Source organism: Macaca thibetana, chromosome 1, assembly GCF_024542745.1.
Source record: "Macaca thibetana thibetana isolate TM-01 chromosome 1, ASM2454274v1, whole genome shotgun sequence".
NCBI lineage: Eukaryota > Metazoa > Chordata > Mammalia > Primates > Cercopithecidae > Macaca > Macaca thibetana.
Window position 1 is genome coordinate 121,592,457 of NC_065578.1, and position 9,239 is coordinate 121,601,695.

At 37.6% G+C, this 9,239-nt stretch overlaps 1 pseudogene; it reads left to right on the top strand.

Moving 5' to 3' along the window:
• The first annotated feature begins 2,420 nt into the window (after positions 1 to 2,420).
• On the top strand, positions 2,421 to 3,379 carry LOC126932385 (olfactory receptor 6P1-like; annotated as a pseudogene).
• The last annotated feature ends 5,860 nt before the right edge of the window (positions 3,380 to 9,239 follow it).

Genomic DNA, 9,239 nt, shown 5'->3' on the forward strand with positions numbered 1-9,239 from the left:
TTTTAAATGTTTTATTTATATGTAATTGCTTTAGGTAAATGTATTCTAATTATATAACAGCTAGAGAAAATCTTTTATAAATCACTCATAGTCTTTTTTTTTTAATTTCCAACTTTTATTTTAAGTTCAGGGGTAGGCTTGTTACATAGGTAAACGTGTGCCATAGTGGTTTGCTGCACAGATCATCCCATAATCCAGGTATTACGCCCAGCATCCACTAGCTATTCTTCCCGATATTCTCCCTCTTCCCACCCCCCGCAACCTCCAACAGGCCCCGGTGTATGTTGTTGTCCCACCCGCCCATGTGTCCAAGTGTTCTCATAATTTAGCTCCCACTGATAAGTGAGAATATGCAGTATTTGGTTTTCTGTTCCTGTGTTAGTTTGCTAAGGATAATCCATCCATGTCCCTGCAAAGGATATGATCTTGTTCCTTTTTAAGGCTGCATAGTATTCCATGGTGTATGTGTACCACATTTTCTTTATTATTATTATTATTATACTTAATGTTCTAGGGTACATGTGCACAACGTGCAGGTTTGTTACATATGTATACATGAAGCACTCATAGTCTTAAAAGTACAGGAACAAAAAACATGTAGGTAGATACAGAGAAATCAATAAAAGACTTGCAATTATAAATATATTACAATACCATGAATTGTGACTTTGGTGAAATAAACGATGTTAAATTTCCAGTTTTACAAAGATATGCTCATTTGTGTACTTGTTTAAACAAGTATCAATGGATATCATTACCATAGCACTGATATTTAGATTTCATTGAATACATAAAGAAGTAATACAATAGTTTCATTTAAAAGTTCGATTATCATAATGCAGTAAAAAATTAGATTCCCTGTGGCCACATAAATGTCTGATAAAAAATAGATGTTGTGTCTGTAGTCCTAGCTACATAGGAGGCTGAAGTGAAAGGATTCCTTGAGCCCAGGAGTTTGAGTCCACCCTGAACAACACAGCAAGGACTCATCCTTACAAAAAAATTGATGTCAAGTTAAAACTATGCAAATTAGTATATCATTTTTTAAGTGTCTTAGAGGAAAATAATGTTTAAAGACAGGTACTTAGATCACACCAAAAATGAAAATGCTTAATGACATGTGACCCAATCCCAAGTCAGACTTGTAATTTTACCAGGGTCTCCCTGGAAATGTCAGGTCACTGGCAATGTTAATAGAAGACTGGAAAAGCACAGAAGAATGGTTGGGAAAATGACTTCCTCTTTCATTTTCCTGCCTCACCAGCTGCATCAGTTTCCTATGGCTGCTGTAACAAACTGCCACAAATGTGGTGGGTTATAACAACAGAGAGTTATTGTCTCACAGTTCTGGAGGCCAGAAATCCAAAATCAGTATCACTTGTCTCAATTCAGGGCACTCTTCCTTACCTCTTTTAGCTTCTGATGGCTGTGGGCATTCATTCAAGATAAAGATCTTGTGGCCAAAGCATTGCAGTCTTCAAGGCCGGCATCCTTAAATCTCTCTCTGCTTTATCTTTACATTGCCTTCTCCTCTGTCCATCTGTTTCAAATTTCACTCTGTCTCTGTCTTGTAAAGACCTTTTTGATTGTATTTAAGGCCCACCTAGAAAATCCAGGATAAGCCCCCATCTCAAAGTCTTTAATTTAATCACATTTGCAAAATATTTGCTATATGGTGTAACATTTACAGATTCCAGGAATTAAGACATGTACAACTTTTAGAAGATCCATTTTTTAACCTATTATACCTCCTGGAAATGAGACTGTCTAATGCTAGCACTAAAAATGTATTCAAATATATATGTAAAGTGAATGGAAAAATAACTGTTCTCTGGAGCAGAGCTTCATTATCTCCAGATAATTTTCTTTGCATTGAATTGTCTCTCCATTTGGAAATGAATATTTTTCAAACCAACTTCATACTGCCATGTTGTCTTGCATTATAGTTCAAGAAATCTCCTTGAGTTATTTCCTCTTAGTATAATTTCCCTTGAGAAATAAGCTTGTAGGCTCCAGCTTGAGGTCACAGCTTCTTTTATTCACTCATTCAACAGATACTGAGTAAAGGTGCTGTAAGCTTAGGAGTTTGTGATTGTTTCTAAGGGATGTAAAGGAAGAGCATGTCCTAGACAAGAAAACAAGAATCAAAATGCCAAGGCAGTTCTGAAATCACTCAGAAAGTATTTATTAAATACCCACTGTAGTTAAGATTGCTAGGTAATTGAGTAACGTTAACGTTTCCTATAAGGTGAGAGACAAAACAGTAAAGTGAAGAGGAAAAATGATACAATAATTAATATACCACTAAGCATCTTCAGTGGTTATAAACTGTGAGGGTATGTTGGTGGTTTGTTGCAGCTGTCTTTCAAACCTCTTGTTCTTCCTGTGATTTATTTTAGGCACTTAAGTGGACAGAGACCATGAGAAATTTGAGTGGAGGCCATGGTGAGGAGTTTGTCTTGGGGGATTCCCTACCGCTCCACCCCTCCAGCTGCTCCTCTTTGTTCCTTTTTTGTGTGTGTGCAATTTACCTTCTGACATTGTTGGAGAATGCACTCATTGTCTTCACAATATGGCTCACTCAAAGCTTTCATTGCCCCTGTACTTTTTCCTTGGTCATCTCTCTTTCCTGGAGCTATGGTACATCAATGTTACCATTCCTCAGCTTTTGGCAGCCTTTCTTACCCAGGATGGTAGAGTCTCCTATGTAGGTTGCATGACCCAACTCTACTTCTTTATTGCCTTAGCCTGTACTGAATGTGTGCTGTTGGCAGTTACGGCCTATGACCGCTACCTGGCCATCTGTGGACCCCTCCATTACCCTAGTCTCATGCCTTCCAGTCTGGCCACTCGCCTTGCTGCTGCCTCTTGGGGCAGTGGCTTCTTCAGCTCCATGATAAAGCGTCTCTTTATTTCCCAATTGTCCTACTTTGGACCCAACATTATCAACCACTTTGTCTGTGATATTTCCCCACTACTCAACCTCACCTGCTCTGACAAGGAGCAAACAGAGCTAGTAGACTTCCTTCTGGCCCTGGTGATGATTCTCCTCCCTCTATTGGCTGTGGTTTCATCATATGCTGCCATCATTGCAGCCATCCTGAGGGTCCCTACTTCCAGGGGACGCCGCAAAGCCTTTTCCACTTGTGCCACTCATCTGGCAGTAGTTGTTATCTACTATCCCTCCACTCTCTTCACCTATGCACGGCCCCAGGCCATGTACACCTTCAACCACAACACGATTATCTCTGTGCTCTACACTATCATTGTACCATCCCTCAACCCAGTCATATACTGCCTGAGGAACAAGGAGGTGAAGGATGCCTTCAGGAAGACAGTGATGGGCAGATGTCACTATCCTAGGGATGTTCCAGACTGATATACAACAGGTCCTGGGAGAGGCAAAAATTGCAGAATCTTAATAGGGCTTCCTTAAGGAATCAGAATGGGCTTAAAGGGAACACAAATATAATTTGCCAACATTTTCTTTAAATATTGTCTGGGACCTTCTGATAGAAATGAAAGTTTATGAATCATTTATTTTTTACAGGGGTTTTCAAACTGAGGTTGGACTAGCTACACAATAATCAACTGGAAATTTGTTAAAATAAAGATTCCCCCCCACCAAAAAAATATATGGAGAGTCTTACTGAGTATGTCTGGAATGTGACCCTGCTGTGAATAGTTTTCAGAACTTCCTGGGAATTCCTATTTCATAGACAGTTTGGGATTCCCTAGTCTAGACCAAGCCCATTATTTTATAAGTGTGAAAATATAATGTGAGGAAAAAAAGGGAACTTACTGGTGGACATGCCAAGAAAAAAAACTAGGTAGACTTCAATGTAACAATTTCAAAGATCCAGATTCTCAAATCCCACTTTCATAGGAAACTGCACAAGTATGTTATACCCCAAGAACTAAATTTCATATCATCTCATCAATACACTTTACCTCTACAAAACTCATATTCATTGAAAGTCAAAGCAGAGAGAGATGCAGTGCTGATATTCAGCTGTATATTCACAACTCAATATGACTAAATATCCTCTCCATCTCCCTTCTTTGAATCTCAGGGAGATATAAAGCTTGTTGACCTAACAAATATTGACCAGGTAGTAGGTAAAATGTTCTAGAAAGCTTGTATATAGATCTTCTCCTTCACTGTGGCCAGCACCCATTTTAACTAATTAGTGCCAGGGCCATACCAGTTGTCAAATATTTTAAATTGTGTTCCTAGTCAAAGAACTCTAAGAACAGAAAATGCCTTCATAAGAAAGAAGATTGAAGAGCCATAGATAGGATGCAGATATCTCTATGGCAATTGGGATGTCTCAGGTTCATAGCCTGAATCATAGGTATTCTAGCAAGTTCCTTTGATTTTTGGAAAGTTGCTTGAATTGCTTAGAGAAATTTTTCTTATCTTGAATCTAGGCTCATTTACGCAAATTTCTGCATCTTGAATCAAATTCAACGACTATTTAGATATGAGATATATGAAACAAAATAAATATGCAATTGAACAAATTCCAATAAACACAGATTGTTGGTCAGTGCACATTTCCCTATTCTGAGACAGGTTTTGAGGGAGAAAAAGACATGTGTCCATCAATGCATTGATTCTATTCAAATCAGGCTAAAACTTAAGATGATTTGTCCTTCCTGAGCTAATAATAATTGGGTCAGATAAGGAATTAATTTGAATGAAGTGTGTAAGATAACAGCAAGCCATAGAAGGAATTAAATTGAATGAACTGTATAAGACAATTGGGGATTAAAGCTTGCCAGGGACTAAAATGTAATCATTAATAAATTGCTACTCTGCCACTATGTAGTTGTTTAAACGTAGAGAAAATCACTTAAATCACTCTGGGATTTCCTTATCTGAGGAAAAAAAAGAAGTTTGAATTAAAATACCACTGATTTTAAAATGCTATTATTTCATGAGACAAATCCACAATGTGTGACTGACAGTTGGCTACAAGAAAAAGTGAGATGGTTTAACCTGCTGCTAGATAATATGTTTGAGATCCAGAGTACTGGAACCTTCAACTGGCTCTTGGCTCTCAGCCCAGCCCTTTGATTCTCCTTAAATTTTCATCACTTGCATAGAGAGCCATTAAAACTATTTTTAAAGGTACAATTTAATTCTCAGAATTAAAAAAAAAGCCTCACCCAATTCATAGATCATCCTCTACATACTCATACACAAAAGTCAGTGGATTATAAAAATTAAACTTGCTATTTAATTTCAATTCTGCCATCAAGCAACTTAGCTGTGTACCATTCAGCTAGACATTTAATATCTTTGGGTTAAGTCAGCACTGTGACATTGGTGCTAACTCCACGATGGTGAAGATCAGACAGAACGATGTGAATGTGCTTTCACATACACAAATGTGAGTTACCATCTGGCGGTAAAGATGCTTCCATATATTCAGCAGAGCCTCCTCAGAATCCAGTTCCTATGAAACCTCCACTGGAAGGCTGTTAACTCTGTGAGCCTTGCTCTCTTTCTCACAAGCCTGCCCAACAGACTGTCTAAACAGTCTTAGAAGGCACTAAGATGTGACTCAGACAATCTAGCCCTAGAAATTAGGAATCTAGACTCCTTACTACATCTACAATGTGTGTGCCTTTTTTCCCCCAGTAGTTGTTCATCTTCTATAAGAAGTTTATTCTAACAAATGTACAAATTAGCACTCTTCCAAAGATTTCAGGAGATCCCTTTGCAGCTATTAGACCTCCCTCTGTGGGTGCTAATCCCTTCTCTCTAGTTATCTGTCTTGAAATGGCCCCTTTGTCTTCTTTATACTCTAATCTTTATCTAATATAGTCTCCTTAATACTCTAATCTAGTCTTCTCTGCAATCTTTGTCTAATCTAATCCTTAATTCAGTAAGACTACTTGATATATTTTTGTGTCCTCTGCTGTCTATCTCTCTCTCTCTTTTTCTGTCTCTGTCCATATCTATCTATCTATCTATCTATCCATCCATCCACATACATATATATACATACACATGTATATACACATATAGAGCTTGTATTATTCCAACAGTTATGTCTCAGTATTATCTAGTATTATCTCAGTGTTGTTACATTTTTAAATATAAGAAGTATATAAATTTCTTATATTTAAAAGATTATAACATATTTTGTCTCACTCCATCATGGTCACACAGTGTCCAGGACTAAAGTCCTATGGAATTACTTATGTTCAACTGGATAATACTGAGACATAAGTGTTGGAATAATTCCAGCTGAAGTTAACCATGGGCTGTTTTTTCTCTTTCACTCTCTTAACTCCCATTTCTACCTTCAGTTTTTCTTTAGAGCTAAAATTAGGATTGTCAGGATCTGTTACTGGGGTCCACATTTCTTTGGTTTGTACTCTACAAATACTTTCTAAGTCATAACATGTGGAAATCATTTCTATCTCTTTTCTCAAGAATAACAGTCTTATTCTGTCTCTTGTCTAATGTTTACAAACTGTTATGTCACATATTTTTCTAACTTTTAGTTTTTTAGGGTAGAAAGTTAAGTACAATTTATATTAATCCATCTTGATAGGATTCTATATCTTACTGATATTCATTAACTTACTCAATGCCTTTTATATAACATACTTTTGAATATATTAATTGTAAAATAAGTAGAAAAGGAGGCAACAGAAAAAGAAAAAAGCATTACTTAAAATGTGTATAAATAGAACTTTCAACAGTTTTTACTTAATAAAAGAAACCAGCACACAGCCACAGACTGTATTAGAAGAACATCTAGGTTTCCTGATCCCTGCCCAGTGCAACGGTTTTTCCCTTCAGGATGCTTCTCAGGTGAGCACATCCTTTTTTTTGTTGGAAAAACACTGTTGAACAAATACTGCAGCTTAGAAGGTGCCACTTTAGAGCACATCCAGAAACCCTAGATTGTTTTTCTTTTAATGCTTACGGGATTCCCACCTATATACTGGCCTTACGCCCAAGAGAATGTATTTCGTATATTGTGTTACTACTGGCTCAGTAGGAATAATAATAGGGTATGCAGCCAAAAAGAAAAAAGAAAACTACTCTCTTACTGAGTGAGGATTTAGGGGAAGTAAGTAGTAGATTCAATATTTTGAAAGCAGAGAAAATGGATCTTTCATTATTGTAACTTCCATTGTCAAACTCAATATATAGTTGATGAAAGAGTAAATAATTGATAGACTCTTAAAGGCAGCTTTATTTATTAAATTACTATTGTAGTCAGTCCATTTCTCTCCTTTATTTTCCAATACCTATACTAAGGCTGCTTTTCCTACCTAAAAAAGCTTGACAAATCAAGGGATAGTAAGAATGCCTTCCTCTAGGAGTAATTGGTTGGCTTCCTTTGACTTGCTCCCACTTTCTGTTAGATCTATTACCGAAGGGTAAGTGTGGGTAGATAGAACCAGTCTGAAAGTATCCAACCTGAAAACAATTTATACACATTCTTTCTTTGTGTTTATTCACAGAATGTTAGATTCTTTTTTGTTTTTGTTTTTTTTTGAGACGGAGTCTCCCTCTGTCTCCCAGGCTGGGGTGCAGTGGCCGGATCTCAGCTCACTGCAAGCTCCGCCTCCCGGGTTTACGCCATTCTCCTGCCTCAGCCTCCCGAGTAGCTGGGACTACAGGCACCCGCCACCTCGCCCGGCTAGTTTTTTATATATTTTTTTAGTAGAGACGGGGTTTCACTGTGTTCGCCAGGATGGTCTCGATCTCCTGACCTCGTGATCCGCCTGTCTCGGCCTCCCAAAGTGCTGGGATTACAGGCTTGAGCCACCGCACCCGGCCAGAATGTTAGATTCTTAATTCCTGCTTTTCAAGACAGGAAAAAAAAAAAAAAAAAAAAAAAAAAAGCAGAGAAATATCATTGTATGTTTTGCTATTCATTTACTTTTTAGCATAGTGTATTTTTGTTAAAATGAAGAGAAAAGTAAATCTTGACCAACAAAACATGTAACAAAAGCATTAAGAATAGTTGTAAATGGCATAATTGTTTTAGAATATCGCTGCCACAAAGGAAGGTTGTAAGAGATATGTGGTGGGAGACATGAGAGACTTGACAGAAAATAATGCCATGGCATTTTTCTCTGTGGCAATAGAAGAAACTTTTCCAGGTACTTCAGGGAATTTCTTACTTTCACTTCATAAGATCATGTCCCATCCACCCACAGGTCCTGCTTCTACCATCCTGATAATTATAAAGTTGCCTAGGTAATCTGGCAATCCAGGTAATTCTTATGGTATCATGAATTAATCTGTTCTACTTCACCCACCAGCTTTATACTATTTCCAAGAATGTGTGTTTTGTTTGTTTGTTTGTTTGTGTTTGAGACATAGTCTCTCTCTGTGGCCAGGCTGGAGTGCAGTGGCGCGATCTTGGCTCACTGCAACCTCTGCCTCCCGGGTTCAAGTGATTCTCCTACCTTAGCCTCCTGAGTAGCTGGGACTACAGGCGCGTGCCTCCACACCTGGCTAATTTTTTGTATTTTTAGTAGAGTTGGGGTTTCACCGTGTTAGCCAGGATGGTCTCAATGTCCTGACCTCCCAAAGTGCTGGAATTACAGGTGTGAGCCACCGCGCCTGGCCCAAGAATATGTTTCTTAAAAGGGTTACCTATTACATTTTAGAACTTGTGTATGTTAAAGAAGAACATAGTTTCAATGATTCCCATGATGTGATGGAGCAGAAATCAAGCATGAGGGTGTCCAAAATGGAGCTTGTGGAGACTGACTGATAAGTGATTTCATTTTCTTGAGTATCTAAGACAAATGTATGAAACATCTGACCATAGTACCATGATTCACATTCACCCCTTGCCAGGCATCAGTATTCAGCCATAGTTCTCTTTGCCATTGAGCGTAAATAACTATTGGAATCCACGCAACCACTATTAATTGTGTTTTCATACAATACAAATACTGTTTACTATTCAAGTCTAGAAGAGATACAAGCAAACAATAAGAGAGGCCACCAGTACATTGCATATTATAAATGGGATGTGAAAAGACCTTCATATTCTGAAACTATATGCTAAAATAAAAAACAATAATGTAAAAGAACAAATTCCAAATACAATATTGTTTTAAAGGATAAAATTAAACTAAACTAAGCATAATAGGTTTCATAATCATAGGGTTGTAGATATATAACATTAAACTCTTTAGTCTAAGCAACCTCAGCGTCAGAGGAGAGCACATATTTGGTAGAACTGATAGAG